The following is a 12,676-nucleotide window of genomic DNA, read 5'->3' on the forward strand; positions in this document are numbered from 1 at the left end:
AAGTCCGAAGCACTTCACATTTAAAAAAATCGTACAGAGCTTAAAAATACGACTAAAAGAGGGGAAAGAGGATACCTGACGAACTTCTGGAGAAATACGTGTCTGAAGTTATCTGCTCCAGTAAAGAAGGATCACTTCCGGCTTTACAAAAGCTCAAGAACACGCCAATGTGGAAATGTCACATTCAAAATCACATCGCCAAAAAAACATTATATAAAACAAGTATATCCTGGCCAGAACTGATCTTTGGAGACAGAAGTTTAAAATCGCTTGCAGATGGCGGGAGTGTCATGCGGGCATGTCGATACTTCAATTTTTAGCTGGTCACTTGCCTCTTGTGCTATGCACCCTGCGCGAAGCTTGTCGAGTCTTAAATGCAGAAAAATCTCTGCCAATTGGCTATGAGTTAGATCTCTGAAATATGGAAGTAATCCTGTCTTGGAATAAAGAGTTCATCTGTTGTAGAATAAGTTGATTCGTAACACCCTGTATGTAAGGAATAACAGCAAAACCAGTCGCTGGTTCCCTTTCATCAAGAGCGTTACTATTTGTAACTGGTTTTTGGCAGTTACGGAGAAAAAAAAAAGTTTTTGTATAGCCATTTACCCATTTGGATTTTAGTGAAGAGCGAAACAACGTCGAAAGATACTAATTCTTCACAAGCGTTAAGAGTTTTATCTTTTATGAAATCCGCAAATTCGCAGGAATTTTTGACAGTGTAATCAGTATTCCCAAAAACAGGCGACAAAATTCTCGCAAGATAACCAGAAATTGCATAAGTCGGAGAATTAACAACAGAGACAATGGGTCTCAAAGGAGTTCCCGGTTTATGAATTTTAGGTAAGCCATAAAAACGTGGACATAAGCCGTCACTTCTGCCTAACATTTTGTACGTAGTCACTAAATTTATCAGCTTTTTGCAAATCAAGCAACATTTTGTTTAACTTTCTTTGAGGTTTTACTGGTAGGATCAGAGTTTAAGACAGCATACGTACTCTTGTCATTAAGCAGAGTCAAAGCTTTGTCGTGATATTGCTGTCTGTCCATAACCACAACACAATTACCCTTGTCAGCAGATAATACGAGCCTGTCCGGATCCTTTTTGAGAGCTATAAGTGCATTGAAAACATCCTTTTGAATGTTTTTGGGGGGAAGTTTAGATAGTGATCATATAAAGGGACCTCTTGTTACAGCGTGTAGATCACACCTGATGAAGGCACTAGACAGGAGTGTCGATAGAGTCAAGACGCGCCAAGCTAAGTGACATTGCCCTCCAGTAAAATAATTTTCCAAAGAATAAATGTGGCGAGTGTGAGGAAACGCACATTTTTTCATTACTGTGATCAAAGCGCAATGATGTACCTTATTTGATATTTACGTTATCAAACTATTGATTCTGACAGGGTGAGCCTAACTTTTCTGTCGAGGTCGACGTGACTTCACATTAAAAGCGTTTTTGACGGAACAAACTGAGAAGGTAAAAACTTTTATTTATCTCCCACGCGTTTGGTGGGAGATAAATGCAGGGAGGGGGAGGGTGGTCCATTTCACCCCCGGAAAAAAACAAAACAGAAACCAGTTTGTCTTTTTGAGTTTTGGGGTAGACCCTTGAAACTGGCAAAGTTTCATTGGAATCAGTGAGATGGCACGTAGCAAGACTGCCTGGTGCTCTCGTGGACACACTCTTAATCATCAAATCACCAAAGGCTAGTAGCAACATCCATGTTGATGTGCAAAGCAGCCTCAGGCATGACAGAATTTATCTTGCTTTATTTGATAGAATAGCCAAACAGAATTAGATATTTTACTTATAAATCAAGTTGAAGGAGTTCTTTTCTGTGGATAAATAAAATTATCAATCAGTCATTCAATCGGCTGCTCGCTACCACCCTCCCGACCCCCCTTATGTCGTGCTGAAGTGCCCCAGTATACCTTTTGTTAAAGAAAAATTCACTTTTCTCTTCACTTGCACACAATTGAACTTTCTTGTGCCTTTCAAGAAATTAAAATTTTGAAGATAAAATAGTATTTGATAGGTAACAGGTGTAACAGATGATGTCGTTCCCTAATCTCGTACCCACTGTGTAACTGATATAAAGGCTTGGCTGGCCGCACAAGGCCTTGGTACGAGACAAGTTGCCCTCCTGGACGGTCGCCCCAAGTTCCGTCGCCTCGAAACATGGTTGCGTCACCTCAAACTTTAAGTTACGTTAGCCCCAACTTGAAGTTCCTCAGTAATCGGGCAAAAATATCCGCTCGCGCAAGTTCCTAACTTAGAGCGGCTCCATCTTTGATTATAATTAAACTGAACACTTTGATTTTAATTAGAAAAAACTGATTCTTTCATCACTCGCTCCAATCCTTCTGGAGCGCTGTAATCTTAAAAAGGATAATTCTTCGATCACCGATGCAAATAAAAGTTCGATAATCAAATAACAATAGATGTTATTTAGCACAGTCTAATAAGAGGGAATGTTTAGCTTGTACAGTGGATAGTTGTACCAATTTGTAATACTATCGTTGTTTTTCTCTGTTTCATGCAATGGAGTACTGTCGTCAGCATACAGCTTCACAGGCATTTTGGTACCATAACAGACGTTGTCTTGGAGCACGTGATCTGTAGATGACAACGTTCTTCAAACCATTAAAGAGACGTGGATTGATTGTTCTGTGAGTATACAAAAAAATACCTGTGTCGTCGAGGTAATTTCGGGCAACCAATAGATTTTTTCCATTTCGCTGGCCAGCCTCTGACGTAATTACTTACAACTTCCATCATATTGAAGCCTTTGAGGTACATCACGTGGTCTCGAAAACGGCCTGTGTTTGGGCTTCCGTTGAAGATATTTTTCACGATTCTCATCCTTTCGTCGCACTCTTCATAACAACAACTTTGCCTTGATCAGATTCCAGATTGTAATGAGTCATAAGGAATTCTAATTTTTGTTTTTGATCTCGCCAGTACCATGCTGGCTCAACTTTGGTGGCTAACCAGCCTATCTTGCCTAAATCCAGCCCACATATGTTTTCTCTTACCTCTACACCCACAGTGAAAATAAATTTTGAAGCAACTCCATATGCATTAGAATCGCGCAAAAAGATGTTTCTGTACACATTACTGTTTCTAAGGTCCATCATTTCCAACTGCTCCCTCTCAGCGTTTCTCGGAGTCCGGATGAAAAGAATACACAGCTGTTTATGGTAACGTTACTCATAGCTGTTGGTCCAGGGAATTCTCGATTGACTCCACCGTCAAAATTCACACGAATTCCGTCGATGTCCACATTATTCAATGAAACCGATTTCACTGGTGAAGCATTGTAAACTTGAAAAACATAAGGAGTCGAGGACTTGATAACTGCGATACCGCTCTGTGTTCCGTGAAGTTCCACCGGGCCAGGGGTGGCGATATTACTGCTTACTAGGTATTCACCTCGAGGGAAGAATACCTTATTATTTTTGGAAGTTGCAGCGTGGTTAACGATGGCCTGAATGGCAGACGTGTCGTCCGAGATTCCATCCCCAACGGCAGCAGTTAAGAATCTGCCAGGACGCTTCACGTTTGTCATTCCAGCGGGTATGTCCTCTGGTTACGACGCTAAATAGTTTGGACGTAGTAGAAAAAACTCTCCATCATCGACTTCACTCGATTTCTCTTTGATAACGTATTGCCGCTCTCCCTCGCGTCGAAAAAAATGTGTTCTGTGCCGTGCTTTCTCTACCAAATGCCTTTCGGGTAGAACTCATCCCCATCCTTAAAAAGAATAAATCAACATTGCATTAGGATTCGTCGTTTGGCCAAACAAAGCAATTACCATATCTTACGCATCAACCGAACTCGGTGAACCCAAGGATTTTTCACGAAAACAAGATTCGCACGAGAACCAACGGGCGTACAAATACTTTGCCGATGTTTCACTCGACCTGAATTTAATGAAAAGGAAAACAACTCTGATAACAAAAAGAGTACGGGTGAGTTTAATAGTTGCGTGGAAGTTGCTGGCAAAAACAACAAAACTTTGGATCAAGCTTTCACTTGCATGTTCCAGGTTCCATAAACGGAAAATGATTTGGAGAAACCTTAAGTTACACGCCTGAAGCGTTTTCTAAGAAATCGAGCGACTAAACTCTTCGGATAATCAGATTCGGAGCTGGGAAAATTGTTGGCAAAAATTGCAGTGACGTGATATATTTGTTGATTTCACAATTTTCAACAAGATTTTGGCATGCAATTGCCTTTCGCAGAAATTCATGCGCGAACCGCCTTTGGAAAGCTAAAGTACATTGAATAGCCAGCTTTAAAAATCATCAGGTAGATGTGTGATAAGACGAAACAATAACACAAACAATAACTTTTGCGCGGCCTTTGTCTCCTAGCAGGGTAATTTAGCATTATCAACTGAGTTCATAACGTAAATTGGCCACCATAAAAAATTAATTGAATGAAAATCGCTCGCTGATACCGCAGGGGTTAAGAGTGCAGATTTGAAAGATAAATTTGACGAAGGGCTAACGCTCGAAATGTCAGCTTTTAAACTCTTTACGGTGGCCAATTTACGTTCTCAAGTCAATTGATAATACGTAATTACCCTGTTACACTCTCCCACCGACGTAGCACACAGTTTCTTTAGAAACTTACCCCCTTTATTCCTTTGTCTCTTTACCCAGCCCTGATAAGTTAATGAGCTAGGCCATTATTCCCCGAGGGAAGGGGCACAAAATCACGACCAATTAAAACCATCTCGTGTACGCCTCGCCGCTTATATTACGGATCTAGAATTTTTTCGCTACTGCAAGTAAATGTCTCGAGAACAATAGGCATTTTGCATGCGCGATGGAATGTTTTCCATTTTAAATCACATCATTTCTATTGACACTCGGGTATCTGGTGATTTCGCCAACGAGTGATTTCGCCAACGTCACGTTCGCCAACGTCTTTGGTCGCTTGGCCAACGCGATGAGTCGCTTGGCCAACGTCCTACTGGTCACTTCGCCAATGTATTAGTTTACTCAAAATAAAAATTTACCATTGCTTCTGCTTGCTTCTGTGTGTTATTTACTTGACGTTCGAACTTAGTTTCCTTCCGTTATTTTGTTCGGACCTTCACTGTACGCGCAACTTAAAACACAGTGGGCCCACATAAATGCACGGCACGCGTCACCGGCGCTGTATGTTGCTGAATTTAACTTAGAGCAATAAAGTCGCGTGTGTGCAACCTTTTCCTTAAGTTCTTCTATAAGGTTTATTTTTCGATAACAGAGATTTATATAATTGCCTTTGAGAGATTTATATAAATACATTGTAGACTACTAGTACTACTAATTCTATAACTCCAGCGCATATTATAACTTCGATCAAGAGTATATAAGTATTACAAGAAACACACGCTTGTATATTACCATATGAATAGACGCGTAAACTCATTGTGTTAAAACTTGTTAATTTTACCCTATTGTTCTAAATAAACCAATCCAATTGCTTGAAACTAACTGGTATGATATTTCGATCCTTCGAAGTGTATAAAACACACTGGCATGCGAAGAATGTTCATTTCAATCATACGATTACGACACTCTACGAAGTATCTCGGAAACCTTTATCTTGGAATACTATTAATATCAGGATGGCTACTGCGCAGATTTTAAACTGTATTATTTGTCACGAACTGGTACGGCCTCGGCAGCAAGCGGTTCAGAGCGATGGATGTTTTCAATGGAACCATCGAATGTGTAACACCGGTAAGTTATATTTACTTATATATAATCTGATACTCTAAAAAGTAGAGACCTGGGCCAGGATTATAAGTTGATGAAGGATCTAATTTCTCTTTTATACAACTGTTGTTGCTTATCTTACACCTAACAGAAGACATCTCCTAAAAGTAAAAAAAAACTCAAACCATTACACGCGCTCTCTTTTTTATATAAAAATCTGGACGAGAAACATTTCTTTTTTTTTACTTGGCCTAAATAGATTTTTACTTTGATTCAAAAGGTATATCGCAAGAGCTTTACCGGGCCGCTGTTCGTGACGGAAAAGGAATCGACTGGCAATGCGCGGTGTGCGAGTCCTATGCAGATCAGTCTGATGCAGAGAGCACCCGAGTCGAGGACATGGAAGAGGACATGGATTCTTTCAGCAATGACACGTCTTCAGAGCCGCATAAACCGGACGAAGAACTGTCCATCTTGGAACCAGTTCCTGAAGAACCACCGATAGTTGCGGAGCCAGTCACGTTCACCTTAGTCGAGAACGGCACGAGTCGTGGAAAAACCAGTCTCGTCGACAGCCTTGGGTTCACCTACAACGTCCACTCCAAGCGTCCCTATGCAACGTACTGGCAGTGTACGATGCGCCCAAAGGGAAATCCGTGCAAGGCTTCAGTGACGGAGCGTGATGGAACCTTCCAAGCAGGGAAGAGCGCCCACAACCATTCTGTGGAGATGGGAGCTATTACGGCACTAAAAATAATTTCCACCGTAAAGTCCAAAGCTCTTGAGGACAAATTCAGGCCGGCTTCAGCAATAGTCAATGAGGTATGTTAATGATTGTATTGCTGGCGTTTCAAGTTAAGTTTATTTTCATATAACTGGATATTGTCGAATTTGATTGATTGATCACGAAGTTGAAGGCAAAAAGACAATCTAAGATTAAATCAATCTAAAATTATACTTCCAGTATTTAAATAAATAGCCAGAGTTTTAAAGTTAACTCATAATGAAATACACTCTTTTTTTATAAGAACCTTTTTTATAAGAACGTTGAGGCTGAGATTGTCCAAATTACATCCAGTAAACAACTAAATTTAACTACAACACTAAATTTTCAGGCATTACACTGACCAAAACTGAACCGTGACCAATGTTATTTAGTTTCTTATATCATCTGACAGTGAACTTACTTAAAATGAACTTACTTAAAATCCATTATCGTCTAAAATGCAGGTCGCGGGTTTTTACTACACTTTATTTACACCTTTTTTACCATTTTTTACTTTAAGGTACAAGAGCTTGGCCTCCAAAGGGCGTACATGGACGACGATTCCGTTTACAAGTACATCAGGAAGCTAATGGCCCTCCCGTTCCTCCCGTATCCGGAAATCCAACCGATGTTCGACCTACTCGAGGAGTAGGCCCAAACCGACCAGCTGGGGAGACTTGTCCAGTACATCCGACGACAGTGGATTGAGAGTGAAGTATTCACCGCAAGAAACTGTACAAGGAGCCCGTCCGCACAAATAACGACCTGGAAGGCTGGCATAACGCCCTCAATCGCAGAGCTGGGGGACAATGCGGTTTGCCCCTATACCTTTTAATTGAGTTACTTGATCGGGAGGCAAAACAAAAGTATGAGAACAACGAGAAAACTGCTGCTCAATTACTCAGGACGTGTTCGTGTTTGAATGGACCAGCGCGCTCTAACTGATCATGAACGAACTGAACTAGCGTGAAGTAAGCTGAGAATCAGGAGGTTTTGTAAATAGGTTTTCCACTAAAATATTTTGCACTTGTAAATATTTATAAAAGTACGTATTGTAATTAAAATGTTGTTGATATTATACTTGTTATATTTTATTTCTGAATCGTTTTGAAGGCTGGAAAACAAACTCTGATTGTTTCTGAAAAATTGGAAACTCGTTAATTCACATCGTAACGCATTTTTCAAGTAAAATTTTGAGTTATACATTTTTGGAACACATTTGGAAGCCATCGGAGTTTGTTATTCAACAGTTTTAAATTACCGCGATGTTAGTGCTCACACGCCGGCTTTTTCTGGATCTGTCAAAAATATGCAAATTGTTTGGAAGTCAGCCAAGCGAAACTAGCATTAACTGAAAAATGTTCTGACCCAAGTATCAGCATTACATCCGAAGCATCAGTAAGCACCCTTTTTACTAAGCTATTACTAAGTTATTACTAGATATTTGGCGTTGGCGAAGTGACCAGAAGGACGTTGGCCAAGCGACTCATCGCGTTGGCGAAGCGACCAAAGACGTTGGCGAACGTGACGTTGGCGAAATCACTCGTTGGCGAAATCACCGCAATTCGACACTCGCCCAAGCTCGAAGATCACACTCACAAACAAAACCACTTCTGGTCCTCTCATCATGTGAAAGTGCTCGGCAAAAGACAAACACTTTTCAGTGTTCTTAATGACGCGACTTTAGACTCGTTACTTAAACTGCAAACGCGTTATGCTTGGCTTGCTGGTCAGTTCAAAGAGGTCTTCAAACGCAGAACAGAACAGGAACATTCCATGCTGTGGCATATCTCACCTTGGCATGTGCAGCATCTAATAGTAATGTATCGTTTCCTCGAATACCGGTCACTTCGCAAACGTGTCACTTCGCAAACTGTCACTTCGCAAACGTCCTTTGTCACTTCGCAAACGCATCCAAGTCGATTCGCAAACGTCTTCGAATTATTTTTAAAAAGGTTGATATAACTTCATATTATGTTTCTTTACAATCTTTTATCGAAGAAAGTTATAAAATTAAGAAGTAATGTAGTAAGTTTTATCAGCGTGAAAGCTTACTTTTGCCATTTTGGAAGCTCGGCAGGCATCCAACTTCTTGGAATCTTTTCAATAAATCTTATCTAACTCAGTGTCTCGAAGTGTCTCAATGTCTAGCTTGCTTTTTCATTATTTTCTATCCTTCTTATTGATGTCTTATCGTTACTGTGATCTTACATCAGACGATGACTTTCCTTACTCATGTGAATATAGTCATCGGGAGATCGGTACGTTTCGTTCGATGAAACGATTTGTTATCGATCGATCGCATACCGTTCACTTCGCGAACGTAGTCGCGATCCCAGTCGATTCGCAGACGTGTTCAAATTATTTATAAAAAGGTTGATTTAACTTCGAAAGATGTTTTTTTATCATCTTTTATCGGAGAAAATAGCAATGAATTAGCATTAATCCGTTTACTTTCCCGTTTGGAAACTCATGCCGGCATTCAAGTCGCATGTAATTAATACTTCTTGGAATATTTGCGATAAATCTTAGCTAAACGGTTTCAGCTAAACTCGGTTTGCTTTCTCATGTACACCAAACAATGCATTTAGCTCGAAACTCTCGAAACTATGTCAATATTGTCACTGGAACTGCACTGGAACTCATATTTCGCCCATTTATCTGGTAAGTATTCGTTGTAGTATTTTAGTACTAAATAATTGAAACTGACTCCGGATTTGCTAACTCACATGCACTTGAAAAATAATAGTCACTACTTGTATAAGAAAGAGGCAACGGGACTTGCTACCAAATATTTTATTTATAGAAATGCTTACATCACTAGGAGTAAATAAAAGTAAGTCTTACAAAATAATTTTTTTATATTTATAATTACAGCAATTTTATTTTTAAAATTAGTAATATTTACATGTAAAATTGATATGTATATATTAATTAATGTTTGTAACTTAATTGATATACAAATAAGCTACGATATTTTTCTAACATGTAAATGAATAACATAAATTCAAGTGATTTAAGTATTGAGTTGAATGGTTGAATAATGTAAGAAATGGGCTTCAAGGTAGCCCCTTATATACCCGTGTAGCGGATCGAAAAATTCAATAAAAACCTGCTTATTGGTTACTTTGACACATGTGAAAGCATTCTTTTGGGAGGGCAAAGTTAATTGATCTGTTTACAGTCCTGGCATCTATTGTTCTGGACTAATTGCCAATCGTAATCATGACATCAATATCACATCAATTGTGCACAAAAGACTTCGAAGCGTATTGTTTTCGACGTAACAATAGAAATGGCGTCCACCAAATTTGAACTTAGTGGATTTTTGGACACGGATATCATACTATTTTTTTATGGCGCGTCACAATGACAGATTCAAAACAATTTGGTTTAACACGATCTTTAAAACAAGCCGTTTTTTGCCGAAATTGGTCCAGTAGTAGCCGAGATATTTAAAAACGGACATCGAAGATACGTTTGCGAAGTGACCGGTATTCGAAGATACTCAACCTTCGATCAAAAAAAAAACTCAGAAAGAATCTTTTTAGACAAACAATACTTGAAAGATATATCATATGAAGCAGTTATTTATTTTATTTTTCGGATGAGAAAAGAGAATGCCATAAACTCCCACAAATACTCTAATTTCTGATGTCGGCGAACTGGCACATTTGTGAAGTTTAGAGATGTGATGGGTAGATTGATGGGTGCTGTTGCATGGTTTTTCTTTATAAGTAACAAATTGAGAGTCTAATAGTTAAGTTTAGTTTATAATAACACTTCCATTCTTCATACAGAGTCATGCATTATATTTATGAAATATTATTGCTAATTGTGCAATTTCATGGTTTCACATTTATCACCCGTTGGAGTTTGGGTTTTGTTTGCTTCTGTTGCTACGCGACTTGTTACGCTTGGGACGGCATTGCAATCCTCCTTTTCCTCCGACACAGTGTTCTTTCTTTGGGACTGTTATTGCCTTCAAATCAAATACATTTCTTGTTGCTGTGCAAAACTAAGTAGTTGTACATTATTATTAGCGTTTAGCAGTTAATACGTCTAATTCTTCAACAACTCTAAGGCGGTTTCGATCGAAGCATAGATAGATGTAAATTTGTATCTTGTTCCTCTTTTAAATCTATCTTGGATATGTATTCAATACCCTGTCTTCACTTCGTGCGTTCCAGCTTACACGGTTGTCGTCAATCACACAGAAACCATCACATTTGTAAATATTTGTAAATACTAGAGAATAGTTTAGTAGATCATTTAGTGGTTTAATAAAGTGATACTGTGCGTGTATTTTTCTACATTGCTCGTCGATCAGTCGAGTCACGCAATCAATTCATCATTTATAATGATTAAAAGTAACGTGATTCTCTTCTGTTGATTTTCGTTGATTCATATTACGTTTGCGAATCGACTGGGATGCGTTTGCGAATCGACCGAGGACGTTTGCGAACTGACAGTTTGCGAAGTGACACGTTTGCGAAGTGACCGGATACCGTTTCCTCAGTGTTACACAGGCAAAGCGTACTTGGATCGGTCGCAGTTAACCGGGGAGAATTGACTCGATAAAAATCGTCTCGACAACTGACTAGGTACTCGATTTATGATAATTACGTGAATCGTTTCAGTTAAGACTCTTTTGAGAAACAATAGTACTTGGCAGGTATTGAAGACAAGGACAATCCGGGATTTCTCCTGGGAGAGGGTGCACCACAGAGGAATACCGTAACTTACGGGAGACGTAAAACGAATTTTCCAAGCGAACAATGAAGAAGAAGGGTTATGATTGGGCAATAAAACAATGAGAACCACTGAGAATTCATAGAACTTTTATAGCGCTTAACATAAAGTCATCACAAATGCGTTGATTAACATTTCATTTTAGCTTTAAGGAGATATTCATACCGAGATGTATGGGGCATTGAAAAGAGAAATCAGAACTGGCACCTTTCAAGAAATTCTCGCCTCCCCTTCGGCGACATTTTTCGCAGCTAGCATTTTCGTACCCAGCTGCTTATTGCCTCGGCCACAATCGTTTCCCATAACTTAACCACCCCAGACAATGATCGGTATAAGTAATGAATGAGGATGGTTTGCTATTCACGTTTGATCTCTAATCAATGTCTTTGACACCTCGGAAATACAACACTGATACAAGATTTAGCGGTTATCTTAGGTCAGGAATCACTCAAATAATACGTGAAAACTGTATTGAGCCCATATCAGGTCTTACATGTCATGTCAGTACATGTCACGCAAGACAGAACGAGAGTGTGAACGCCGGACAACATGAGAAAATCATAAATCACGCATTCCTTCCGGTGGTAACCGAGTTATCGAGAAAAAGTTGTCCAAGAGAAAAAAGATAACAAAAATTATTTGCAAAAAAAAACAGGTTTTGAGAGTGGTAAAAGAAAGACCAATCAAATTTCCTTTGGTCTGGGGGACTTGGCAAACTATGCGGGGCCGGGGATTTTTTCTGTAGGCTTGAGAGTTGGCCCATTTGGAAAGTTATCCAGCCCATCCGAGCTTTGGTTGCAGTGATCGTCAATTACCCGTAAAAACATCCAAAACGATTCTATTCAAGCCAAACTTAAGTCGATTCGATGCTTATCGACAAAGTCGATAAGATACGCGCAGAAAGTCGATTTGACAAAACTCAAGTTATTTCGGTACAAAGTAAGGGATAAATTTGAGGTTTTCATTCGTCCACGGTGCATGAGACCAAACTGAGTGAAACATACAGCACATGCCATTCGGAAAATTCTCATTCGACCTATGATGCCGCGATATAATCAGGTTTAAAGTCGATTAGCTCTAAAATATTTGAAAGGAAGCGCCAGTGCCTGAAAGCACCAGAGATGTTGGTGAAATAACTTAAAACGTTGGCGAAACGACCTAAGACGTTTTTATAGCAACAGCTGGTCGTTAAAGAAACGACCCCTAAGCAAAACGATCGCAACTCCCTAATATAGATCAGACTTAACCGCTGATAGCCATTCAATCGTGGAAAGTGCAAGGAACCACTACTACTGAAAAAATCTGCGTCCAATGAATGGGTCAACGTGGTAGAACATGATTAACTTAGGGTAGATGTGGGTGAACGTGAAAGAATAAAGCTAACTAGGACATATTGTAAGTCTTACATGAAGTTTAAAGCATATATATTGTCAGCCACTTTGT

The 12,676-nt window shown here is 39.5% G+C and overlaps 1 protein-coding gene and 1 pseudogene across 1 annotated transcript in view; one reads left to right on the forward strand and one right to left on the reverse strand.

The window, feature by feature from the left end:
• LOC136279009 (tetratricopeptide repeat protein 28-like) overlaps positions 1-214 on the forward strand; it is a 7,778-nt gene extending 7,564 nt beyond the window's left edge. The window contains exon 5 of the mRNA XM_066162343.1: positions 1-214. This exon is cut by the window's left edge and continues 529 nt beyond it. The gene's annotated coding sequence lies outside the window, so the exon portion shown is untranslated.
• A 2,245-nt stretch (positions 215-2,459) lies between these two features.
• LOC136278898 (uncharacterized) lies at positions 2,460-8,107 on the reverse strand (annotated as a pseudogene).
• Positions 8,108-12,676: the final 4,569 nt, after the last annotated feature.

The sequence above is a fragment of the Pocillopora verrucosa genome, chromosome 2, assembly GCF_036669915.1.
Source record: "Pocillopora verrucosa isolate sample1 chromosome 2, ASM3666991v2, whole genome shotgun sequence".
NCBI classification, from domain to species: domain Eukaryota; kingdom Metazoa; phylum Cnidaria; class Anthozoa; order Scleractinia; family Pocilloporidae; genus Pocillopora; species Pocillopora verrucosa.